Source organism: Canis lupus, chromosome 15 (assembly GCF_048164855.1).
Source record: "Canis lupus baileyi chromosome 15, mCanLup2.hap1, whole genome shotgun sequence".
In the NCBI taxonomy this organism is placed as follows: Eukaryota; Metazoa; Chordata; class Mammalia; order Carnivora; family Canidae; genus Canis; species Canis lupus.
In genome coordinates, this window is record NC_132852.1 from 56,960,111 (window position 1) to 56,973,090 (window position 12,980).

General features: G+C 36.0%; 1 long non-coding RNA gene across 2 annotated transcripts in view; it reads left to right on the top strand.

The window, feature by feature from the left end:
- LOC140605306 (uncharacterized) overlaps positions 1-12,980 on the top strand; it is a 56,615-nt gene that overhangs the window by 1,448 nt on the left and 42,187 nt on the right. Inside the window, exons 2-5 of one of the 2 annotated variants that reach the window (XR_012008010.1) lie at positions 574-674; positions 5,139-5,316; positions 6,051-6,200; positions 8,008-9,080. This is a non-coding gene — a long non-coding RNA (uncharacterized lncRNA). The remainder of the gene's footprint in view (positions 1-573; positions 675-5,138; positions 5,317-6,050; positions 6,201-8,007; positions 9,081-12,980) is intronic. The other variant, XR_012008011.1, reaches the window with a different exon arrangement.

The following is a 12,980-nucleotide window of genomic DNA, read 5'->3' on the forward strand; positions in this document are numbered from 1 at the left end:
ATGTTTTTAAAAATTTTTTAAAAAGATTTTATTTATTTATTCATGAGAGACACAGAGAAAGAGGCAGACAGATAGGCAGAGGGAGAAGCAGACTCTGCAGGGAGCCCAATGTGGGACTCCATCTCAGGACCCTGGGGCCATGCCCTGGGCTAAAGGCAGACACTCAACCACTGAGCTACGCAGGCGTCCTGTTTCTTAACTTTTTAAAAGGTTTTTTTCCCTTTTTATATCCTGAAAATGGTTATGCTTTACGATAGTCTTCTTGTTTTCTTCCAACAGATTTACTAACAGTATGGACAAATTAACTTTACACTACAGCAGAGTTACAGATTGTCATTTAATATCACACAGCTGTTTAGGAATTATGTACAAATCTGAAGAGGGGAGTAAGAAAGAATACAGATAGCTCTGTGTGCCAGTCCCCAAATGCTGTAAAGGCAGCTCAGAGCACAAGGCCTTTTGTGGATTTGTGAGATTCAGTAATATCATTTCTAATTATTAAAAATAAAATTGAATTTTAAGGGTAATAAAAACTTCTAACTGTGGGATGAAAACCTTGTATTCTGATTATAGCAACACCTCACATTTTTAGTGACCTCTGATTTCAACCTCAAATGTTTGGAACACAACCAGCCAACCTGGAATGAGCAAGAAAAAGCATTATCAGAGCTAGAGTAAGTAATTAAAAATAATTAAAGTTCATTTACTTTTGGTGGGAGTATAAATTTATATAACGGCTGAAAAAAGAATTTGGCTGTTATTTAACTATTGCCTGTATTTTTCATAAACTTAGACCTTGAACTCATAACCAGAAATCCAAGTTAGAGTTTTGATTAGGCAAAAGTGATTTTCATAGAATTATAGCCCCAAATGAAAGCAATAGCAACAATATGCAGAACAAAGGAGAATAGCGAAATAAACCATGGCATATTCACATCACAATGCTTATATGGAAATCAAAATTCATGTGTTTGAAAATTATTTATTTACATAGGAAAATATTCCAATTTAAATGCTAAGTGAAAAAAGCAAGATACAAGCTGTTCCATTTTCTAAAAGTAATAACATTAATGATAATCACACTAATAGTAATAATATTAAGGCATATACAGTAGAAAATGCTCTAAAATATTGAGCTGTTATCTACCTGCTGAGATTAATGATGATGTATTCAGTCTTCGTGGTTAAAACTTCCTACATTGTGTTATTTTTTAAATAATGAGCGTGGGTTAATTTCACAGTCAGAAAAAAAATTATAAAGAGCAACCAAAAGTCTCCTATAAAATGCAAGCTCACATGATTTACTTTTAGATGGTCTCTCATAGCCAGCAGATTTTTTATTTTAAACATTTAATGATTGGATTTCAAGCCAACAGCAAATTGGTAGCAGGAATTTAAAAGGAAGGATAATGGGGAACTACTATAAAAAGCCACAGTGACAAAAAGAGAAAAGTAACTGACAACTTCCTCCCCCTGGGAGGAACAGGAATATTATGGGAAAATGTGCAAGTCCTCCAAAATCACAGCTTAGTGAGGCCATTTTGAGTAGGGGCTAATGAGCTACCAATCTCAACAGCCTTCCAGGGAATCCATAATATGTGGAGGAAAGAGTTCTGCATCAGAAATTAAAATTATTTGATTTTAGTCCCTGGTCCAGGCGCTTCCTAGCTTGTGATTTTTAATAAATTCACATAATATCTTTAAGACTCAGAATTCTCAGCTTCTAAATGGGAACAATCCAGTATTTTTTATGGTTTGCACAGTGCTTTCTTTGCATGTGTCATATAACAGTGCTTTGAAAATAATGTTGTGCCATGCATATGTACGTGATGTCAATAATGCACAGTATGTTAACTGACACTAACAGTAAAGCTAATTCAATAGAAAATTTTATTTATTTATTTTTTAAAGATTTTATTTATTTATTCATGAGAGAGACAGAGGGAGAGAGAGAGGCAGAGACACAGGCAGAGGGAGAAGCAGGCTCCAGGCAGGGAGCCCGACGTGGGACTCGATCCTGGGTCTCCAGGATCACACCCTGGGTTGAAGGCGGTGCTAAACCGCTGAGCCACCCAGGGATCCCCCAATAGAAATTTTTAAATCACCTACTTTCTATACAGTCTAAGAAATTTGTAGAAATACAGTGTGTTTTAGGAATATGCTTTTTCAGGCGAGTTATAATCCGTGTTTACATTTGGTCCATCTCTGGCATGTCTCCTGTTCTGTGGCATGGTGGAAAGAAGCTGGGGTCTGGGGTCAGGCACATGTGGCTGAGGTCCTGAGTAAAAGCATTTTCAGGTAGGTAAAATATCTACAACAGAAATTGCAGAGTGCAGATACGGTCTGGTGATCTGGTTTGGCTTAGCATGCAAGACAGAATGTGCTAGCATTGCTGAATATAGGTTTAATTAGAGAATGATAAGCAGCTGGCAATCATGACTGGCAGGTCAAAACTTGATGGGAGACAGAGATTCTTCACCAAAGGCAGCAGGCTGGAGCTGACTTGAAAAAAAGAGAGTAAAGTGATCAAAAATGTAGAAGAGTGAGGAATAGGGGTAATGCGCTCACGACCTAAGCAAAGAGGTAGAAGAGGCACAAGGGATGGCGAACACACAGAGGCCAAGGATAAGTTGTTCTTGGAGAGGATGATGATGTGAAAACATGCTACAATCATACTAGAATTTTAAGTGGTTTCGCTGGGAGTGCACCCATGTCTGAAAGGCCTGAGTCAGGTGCTGTGTTTCCCCTGTCCAGGATCTTGATAGATTGTCTCTGACGTCAGTGTTCCATCCCTGATGCTCAGCCAGGGAACCTGCTTACTCAGTTACAATTATCTGCTCCTCAGTCTGAGATCCTCTCTAAGGAGTGAGTAGTGGATGGCCTGACACTAGGCATCTGGAAGCATTTTTAAAGCTGGGCAAAGCCAAATATTTGCAAATACTTTATTTGGAACTATCTGGAGTCATAACAGCCCACCCTACTTCACAACATGGTGTGAAGCTCAAATGAGATCATGTCAATGGTCAAACGATATATTTAAGAGAGAAATGAATAATTGTTTATTGAAGATCTCTATTTCTGCTTGAGAGGAATATGTAATTAGGCTGTGAGGCCTTACAAGGGATGGTAATGATAGTGACTACACTTGGGACCATAATGTTTAAGACGAGTTATTTTCCATTTTGCAAAAAATAGTTTCCATTTTGCTCCATTGAACTGGAGATCACATTGAATATTCCTGGTCACTGGTTTAGGAGAGAGTAACTATCGAGGAGGTGTTGTTCAGGAACCACACTTGACAATGAAGAATACTGTTGATATGAAATATGTTTATTTATGGAAATAGGTATTTGAAACTAATTCATATAAAGGTTTCTATCATGACCATATATATTAATACTGATAAAATGATTATGCAAAAGTGTGCATCTGTTAATTAAGCATTGATTAAGCACACATGAAAAGCCTAAGAAGGAGTGATAAAAAATGGAAACCAAATTGATAGAGTATATGATTAGGTATGATTTCATTTTTAGTTAATACCAGGAGAAAGATAGCAGATGCTTAAATAGCTTGATTGGGATCCCTTGGTTGGGATTAGGGTGAGCTAACCAGTAATATGATGCTCTTAGTCTAAGTAAATTAATATTACCCGGGATCGAGTCCAGCATCAGGCTCCCTGCATGGAGCCTGCTTCTCCCTCTGCTTGTGTCTCTTCCTCTCTCTCTCTGTGTCTCTCATGAATAAAAAAAAAAAAAAAAAACTTAAAAAAATAGTTAGTTAATTCACATGTTATCAAATGTAGAAGGATGTTTCAAGAAAATAGGTTCCACCTTTTTATTTCAGTTTAAAAAAAAGTTATTCATGGAAGCCACACTCATGCCAGGTATTTTTGAACTGTGTCTAGTGTTGAAATTTAATTAGCTTTATAAATTTGTTAGGAAATTTGACTAAATAAAAAGGAATTTGAAAGAGTACACAGATTTGCTACATAAAACTGCCTTTCTTTTGTAAATTAAGTTTTTTATATTTAGCAAGGTCCAATTCTGCTCCTGCAAAGGCACACTCCTCCCCCCCCTCAATTTTCTTAGATATAGGCCCCTCATTTCCGTTTATTTTATCTGGACCAAAATACTGGCTGTTTATTATCAAAAACTTGTTGAAGTTATAATGGCTCATATAACATATAGTTTTGGCAATCTGAATCAGTCATCACGAAACCAAAGCAGAGAAAAAGGAGTAAAGCTTAAAGTTTAACAAGATAGGATTTGGGATTAGTCAGTTTTGCATTAAAATCCTTGCTCCACCTCAAGACTTTGAGGAAGATGGTTAACCTCTGTACGCCTCAGATTCTTCAGCTGCAAAATGACGATAATCATGTTAACCTCACAACATATTAACCTAACAACTATTTTGACTATTAAATGGAATAACATAAAATACTTAACACAATGAATAGAATGTTTAAGTGCTTAATAAATGGTAGCTATTTTTATTATAATAGTAAATATGTTAGACTTCCACCCAAGGTTCTGAAGTCATTTTCTGGGAGTCACCCAGGCTCTAGAAAGTAGTGACCAAAGTTAAAAAATTTATCCTTAATACAGGGTAATAAGTAGTTGAGGTAGCTCATACAATGGTGATAGAGTTACAGATGATCTGTTATTAACAGCATTATTAACCCATCTCTCTTGTCATGGAACAGCCTCCTTCACAGTGAATGTATTGGGGGAGGGTGTGAAGGGGGCAGGCTTTTCGAGGGAGCATGAAAGAATGCAACTGACCCCTTAGTTGTCTCTTACCATCCTATTCAAAGAGTTTTAAAATAACTAAAGTCACAACGGTCTAATGGCCAACATTGGACTCTGAGTATCGTATCCTTGGTAAAATTAGTTTGTTCTTTTCTGATTCAAGAGAATAGAATCACTTAGAGGCAAAAGGTCAAGGTGGACAGTTTAAAATCGTGTTCTTTTGCTCCTTACCTTTCTGCCTGTAAGAAAGATGCCTTTCTAGTCATCACATACATTTTTCCCCAAAGGAAGGAGATAAGAAGCAACTTATAAAAGGGTCTAGAAATTAAACACCAATTGCAGTGAACCTTCTTGCAGCTTTACAGTGTCTTTTCTTTCTTTACCAAGTACCTACAAGGAGCATCTACAAGCAAAATTTCTGTCTGCCCCAGAAATGTAGTGATATGTGTGATAAGACGAGAGATAGCATCTATTGTGGGCTCAGTGAATATCCACTTTCCGATTATTGACGGGAAACAAGCACAAGTGATACACAAAGAAGTTGAGAACAAGTTGGATTGGAGAGGTAAACATTGTAAACATTTGATGCTCTCCTTTAGGTTTTAAGGAAAAGCTCTCTAGGGTTTTTGTGGCCAGGAAAGACAAATCCATTCTGTTTTAGTTCATTGGGTAGCTGCTCCAAGCATTTAGGGGACATGTTTGCTCTGTCGATACCTCCAGGCAGCATCTCCTTTTGGAAAATAGAGAGGACGTTTTCAGATGACATTCCGTCTGACCCCACAGTTTAAAATTGCACTGGTGAAACTCAGTTTCCTATCCTGCCTATGTTTTTCTGAACTGACAATTGATCCTTGCATTGGAAACATCATTTTGAGTGCTGTAATAGAGGTGATGATGCGCAGAGGAACAATACTGTGATAATGTCTTTTTTTAACAGGTGATGCTCTGCACTTCAAACTTCATCTGTTTTGAGTTTCAGGATGGAATAGTAGGGTCTTCTTAAATTGTATAATAAATGGATAAAGCAATTTATAGAGAGCAAGATGAGTATTTAAAAAACTGAATGAAAAGAAAATACAAATACATAGATAATGACAGTGGAGGAAGATAAGAGTTGTGTGCTTTTGAGGATGGAGTAAGCTTTGGAGATTTTGTGAGTGATTTCAAAAATCAATGTAGAAAATAACAGAGATATAAAGGGAATTTTAAAAGTGTTTGTGGTGGATATGTGAGAGTTTACTTTCTTCCCATTCAAAAAATTACCTTCAGTCAAAATAAATTTGACTATTTCTCCTGTAGTCAAAATAAAATATCTTGAAAAAAAAAAAAAGAGAAACAATGCTGATCTATGACAAAGAAGATCCAGATGGTTAGTGGAACTTAATCACTGGTCTCCTTGATGTACAAAATCACAGAGCAGAGGACTGAGCACTGTTCACTGTCATTCAGGTATGTGACATATTTTAGAACCAACCTGAGTTTTCGGAGAAGGTCTCCCCAAATTAAAAAATTGTATTATTTCAACTGGTCTTGTGGTCCATACTAATCAGTAAATAAAGAATTAAAGTTGAGTTATTACCATAGGGAGATCTGTTATGAAGATACTGAAGATAGATGGTGGGAATACCTCTTTATTTTAGAAGCAATATCCAGGTCTTCACTTGACATAGCTTAGCAAACCATTCTTCAGTCTAGGAGTTTATTAAAAATGTTATTTAAAAATAATATTGCCACAGCATCAGGCTCCCAGCATGGAGCCAGCTTCTCCCTCTGCCTGTGTCTCTGCCTCTCTTTCTCTCTGCGTCTCTCATGAATAAATAAATAAAATCTTAAAAAAAAAAAAAAAAAAGGGCAGCCCAGGTGGCTCAGCGGTTTAGTGCCGCCATCAGCCTACGGTATGATCCTGGGGTCCCAGGATCGAGTCCCATGTCAGTCTCCCAGCATGGAGCCTGCTTCTCCCTCTGCCTGTGTCTCTGCCTCTCTTTTTCTCTGTGTCTCTCATGAATGAATAAATAAAATCTTTAAAAAAAATAAAAATAATATTGCCATGGATTGGCCAAAAGATAATGAATTGTAAATCCTTTCCATTCATAGGAGGGTAGAAACCAAATCCAATGTGTTAGAACTGGAGAGTATTAAACTCTGAGCTTTGCCTCAGGATACTATGGACTCTGTGCAATGAGAAAGAAAACAAAATCACTCTATTTTCTCCAGATGGCAACCTAGATCTCTAAACCTTAGAGAGATTTTCTTGCCTAGCATATGTTAAAGATACCACCACTTTAGATGTCTGATACGGCAATGAAAGTGCCTTACAGCAAAGAAAGTGACAAACTAACTTTAACACATTATAAGAAACATGATAATTACATAAATATATAAAAATTTTCCAGGGTACTTATTTACATAATATTATATTCAAGACTAGATTTGGCCAGTGTTTTGGGTTTAGAATGACAGCTTTTATATTTGAACAAGTTATAAAGGTGTCCTTAAATAAGAAGGATATGATTAAGGTTAGGAGAGCCTGTGAGAAACCAAATTCAGAGGGTGAGGATGGACAGACAGACTACAGCCATCTGAAATTCATAAGCATAACACCATGAATTAGAATCTCACCTTGATACCTTCAGTGATTTAAGTTACAACTTTATTTTTTTCTAGTTTCTCTGGAGCAATGTTATAAAGGGCTAGCTCATCACACTATTACTTCATCCCAGAATATGAGTACCAAAAAAAAAAAAAAAAGAATTATAACTCCTATGACTGGTTGCCTCCTTGATACTAAAATGAATACGTGAAAAGTAGCCTGAGGAAGAATATTTTATTAGATCAATTAATATTGTAGAAGAGTTTTGTTCCCGGGTTAATCATTGGTATGATCTCTTAGCTTGTAGTTAAGGTTTGGGGCTAGTCATAAAAGTGACTTGGAAAGGACACCTCTGTTCTTTATTTTCTAGCAAGGACTTTAGCTCAGATTTATTCAATTTGGTACTTGCAGATTTCTTGAATAACACATATGCCAAAGGAATTGTAAAAAGAGTATTGGGTTACCTTTCAGGGATGTTATCTTTGTTTTAATTAGAACTTTTTTTGCAGATGAAGAAAACATGAAAACAGCTAGGTACTTTCTAAAGTTTATTGATCATAGCTATTTTTAATGAAAAATAATATAGATTTCAATTTAATATAAATGCAGCCTATATATGTATTGCTCCTTCTAACCCTTCTTTCTTTCTTTTTTTTTTCTTTCAAGGTCTCACCTTTGCTAACCCCTGGGATGGATTATGATCTAGTTTATACATATTGTGTCTGTTCGTGTAGAATCTTGCCTACAGGACTGTGGGACTCTTTGTTGATGGCAGTAACACTGGTAACTCTGTGTTTTAGACCACCCATAGAACCCATGCCCCTTCTCTTCTGTAGGTTTGCAAAAAAGAAGATATCTGATGGGACAAATATCCTGCTGCTCCTTTCCTTGCTGTGCCAACCTTTTTGTTGAAGATTTAGTGCAACGTCACAAGTGACTTAAAATGTTAAAGAGACAAGGTATTAGTCTTAGGGTTTCCAGGCCAACATGGTCACATGTTAATGAACCATGGACTCTATTTTGTGTATGGTAGCCAGTTTTTTAAAAATTAAAAATAAGAGAATAGAAAATAACAGAGTTCATTGTACAGAGCAAGGCTAAGTATTGTCCTTGGAGGCTTTTGATTTTTTTTTTTTTCACATACCTACAAAATATATTTCTTACTGTGGGTTTGTGCTGGATTGAATAGCATTTCCTCGAAACTCATGTCTACCCAGAACCTGTAAATGTGACCTTATTTGGAAATAAATTCTCTGCAGATGTAATGAAGGTAAGACGATGTCATATTGGAGTGGGTCCTAAATCCAATATGACTGGTGTCCTATAAGAAGAAGGAAATTTGGCACACAGAGAAGATGGCCATGGAAGCAGAGATTGGAAGGATACAGCTGTAACCAAGGAACACCACGAGTTGCCAGCAATGGCACAAGCTAAGAGAGTCATGGGACCTATTTTCCCTCAGAGCCTTCAGGGGAAACCAATTTTGTTGGCACCTTGATTTCAGATTTGGAGTGAGAGAAGAAATTTCTATTGTTTTAAGCCGCCCGGCCTGAAGTAGGTTGTTACAGTAGCCATGGGAAACTAATACAGCATCGTTAATGGAAACTTAACATGTCTGAACCTGCCAACTTGGACTTTTCTTATAAGTGCTCAAAGAAAGCACCTGGTGTTTTGAAGTCTTCAGAAAAGAGCGACTCATGGATGTTCCTTCCATCTTTCCCTGCCAATCCTGCCTTCAGGTGCAGGATTTTGCTTCAAATATATCCCTTCTTAAATCTCTCTGTGCTACAACCTCATGCTCTCCCACGAGGAAGAGGGACCAGTTTTTTATTATACCCTAAGGAACACTGGCTCTCTTTCATAGGAGAAGCTCTTACTTCATTAGTTATTTCTAGACTCTTTTACTTTCCAGGAGTGCCTGAGACTCAAGTGTGCACTGATTAATAGTTGCCTCACCATCCCTTTCCTAGGCTCCTGTCCCGTTATAAAGGGTGAATGAATGTCCTTCCATTCCAGTTCAACTTTCTCAATAGAGACAGTGACAGACTTGCTAATCATTTTACTAAGTAATATTTTAAGTAAGAACATCTCAAAGATAAGTATTATTTGTGTCTGAAAGTCAACACACTAAATTGATAGAGAAGAAATATTTCCCTTAGTAATATAACATTGGAACAGACTGTAGAGTAATTGTTTCGTTTTTTTTTTTTTTTCTCCAGCTCATTTGCAGGTTTGGTGACATTACACTAACTATCACAGATTTTGATGTCTGCCCTCTCTGTTTCTGGGGGAATGACACTATCTTGGATTAATTTGTTTTTCCTTTTCATAATAGCTCCGATAGAAGATTGGGGCAGTGAGGCAAGCTACTGATTCTTTGCCACAACATAAAATAGAATCCTATTAAAATTCTTGCTGCATCTGCTTCGATGAAGCCTGCTCAGATCTGGTAGCAACATATAAATGCTCTTTCATAATACCTAGAGAAAAAAATTTAATGAATTTTCTAATAAATTAACACTGATTTTGTTCAGAGGAAGAAAAGCACATTAAAAACAACTTGTATTCTATTTTTTTTTAAAGATTTTTATTTATTTATTAGAGAGAGAGAGAGAGCATGAGCAGTGGGAGGGGCAGAGGGAGAAGCAGACTCCCTGCTGAGCCGGGAGCCTGACAGGACAGGAGGCTGGATCCCAGGACCCCAGGATCATGACCTGAGCTGAAGGCAGATGCTTCACTGACTGAGCCACCTAGGCACCCATATTTTATTTTAAAGTTTAAAGAACTTGTATTTTAAAATCTAGGGAAATATTTCAAATATTAGGCATTATAAGTATTTTGTTTTGAACTGAAACGTTAACTGAAACAAAGCACAGCTATTTTTGAGGGCTTCTTAACAATATAATAATTTAATGTAGGACAGTAATAGAAATTGCAAATCTCAAGAGAAACAGGCGGAGCAAAAGAAATAAAATAATTGCTTTCGATTTTATGAAAAGATTGATATTCACTCTATGCTTACGTGATGAAATATTGGCTGCCTACCATATACTAGGGCCTTCTGTTGGTGCTAAAGAAACAATTATGAAGAAATTACATGATGTTTCTGGTCTCCTGGGAGGGATGGTTGATAAGTGACTTTTCTCATGTTTTAATATTACAATCTTCTGGATCTTAGACTAGATGAAAAGATCTTTGAGGCCAAAAGATGTTCAACATAATTTGAAATTGTGTGGAATTCAGTCTCTTCAGTAAATGTTGGTGGCAGGTGCAAAATTCATCCTGCTGTGTGACCCAGGTCAATCTCAGCATCCAGCAACCCTCTGACTCTATGTTTTTTAAATTGGTTAAACCTTAGAAAAGAAATACTTATGTTCTTGTGATTGTAAAAATTTGAAGCCATTCACAAAATTATGGAATACTTTTTTCTTTCACAAGTGAATTTTTATCTTTCTCAATTACATTCTCTTCCCCCACAATTGTTCACGAAATCATTAATAATTCCAGCCTGATCTTTTGTAACTGCTGCCTGGTATTCTGAATAGAAATGCAGCTTGATATATTTAAAGATACATTTAGGTTGTTTAAAACTCTACAGTATTATACACAATTCTACAAAAAACATAAACTACACTGCATTGAATACCCTTGCATGAATATCTTTGTACACAAATGCTCAGAATATGTGTTCGCTATAGTCTTTAAGTGGGGTTATAAAGTGAGATTTAGGAGACTCAAAATTCTGATGGATGGTGATAAAATGTTCTCTGAGTGTCCTCCAACTTGCAGATTGACCAACAATATGCAACAATTCTTATTTCCTCACAACCAAACATGGGGCATTATTAAAAGCTTTTAACTTTTGCCATTATAATGAGTGATGAATAATTTATCATTATTTCTTGTTAATGTTTCTTTATCAACAAGGTTTAATTTCATTTTATTTATTAATATTCATATATTAAGTGGCCATATATTTTCCCCCTGTGCCAGGAGTATATTTTTAATTAAACATTTTTCATACTTTTAGTTGAGATTCATTATATACTGTATTGTAGGTATTAAAATTGTTATAAATATTACAAACATTTTCTTTCAGTCAATTGTATGTCTCTTAACTGTACTTAGGATCTTATATTTTAGCCATATATTTTTAATAGAAGCTTTCACATTTCATTTTTTAGCATTAAGACTTTATATCTTTATTTAATGGATCTTGCTTTTTGGTATGGTTAGAGTGAACAATATTCTCTTTTGCATTTATTGAGTAGTTTAGCTTTTGCACCTCTATGAAACAATACATATTTACATATGTGCATGGGTTACTTTGTGTACTCACTCTTCAATTTTTGTAATCAATTTGTCTCTATATCAGTGATATACTGTTTTAAATATGACTATTTTCTAGTATTTTTATTATTTAGTAGGTCAAACCATTGGTCTTTGTTCCTCTTATTCATAATTTCCTTAGGTATTTCTGTACACGTATTTTTCTGTAGGCATCTTTGAATCAGCCTATCATGTTTCAAAACTGCCATTGGTAATGATTTCAAGGAATAGAGTAATGAATATCTGGATATTTCCATTTATTAAACATTCCTCTGTAGGTTTTAGTAATGCATTTTTTTTTCTCCTATGAAACCTCAAAGACCTTGTATTTATTCATGGAAATCTTACAGTTGTGCTATGCAATAGATTTTTTGGTTCCTTTTTGGGATTTGGTAGATTGGTTGGGTGCTGAAATTTTATTCACTTTTCCATGTTACCTTGCCATTTTATTGAATACATTTTAATAGTTTTCCTGTTCTACATAGATAGCAGATGCTTTGATGTGACAATTTATTATAGTTCTCCTTTAACACGTTCTTAATCCCTATGATTGCAGAGAGGAGATTTAATTATTCTTAATCACCTTTATTAAGAATAAGTTCAAATTGCAAAATGCAGCTTGAACCTGAGGCCATAATTGAGCTCTCTGACCTTTCCCCCTAAATGAGAACAGTTTTAGAGCTATATATCTCTCCTGCAAAAACAAAAAAAAAAAAGGGAGGACTCCTACATCTGTGGGCACTGGAACAAAAATATACTTGGCCTGACAGGAGACACAACAAACGAGGTTGAGGAATGTCAGGAGGTGTAGCAGACATTTGAATTTCTTATTTTTTCTAATTTTGGGGAGAGATAGATGGGGAAGAATCAGATATGGGATAGGTTTGAACCCTTGGGGCTTTTGTGTGGCAATATAGAACTGTTTTTGGAATAACCTGAATGGCCTCCTGCTAAAACTTCCACGTCAGGCGTCACAGCCTCTTCTTCCCTCATTTGATAATTCTTTCCTCCTTTGAAGAAAGACACTGTTAGTGCCTTGTCAGAGGAGTTTACCTTTCAAGAGGAAGTTAATTTTCTCATGTTCCTTCCCCATCGCTCTTCATTATCTCCAGACCTATAATTAGAATCCAATTCCAGTATGTGTAGGAGACCAATTACGAAGTCAAACATGTAGGAAGAAGGCTCACACAACAAAGGATTTCAAAATTTTGCTCATTTACCCTTTTCTCATTTCTCCTTTCCTTGATTATTATATGTGGGATTTGTTTGTGGAGGTTAATTATACATTTTGGTCTACAGATAGCTGATTA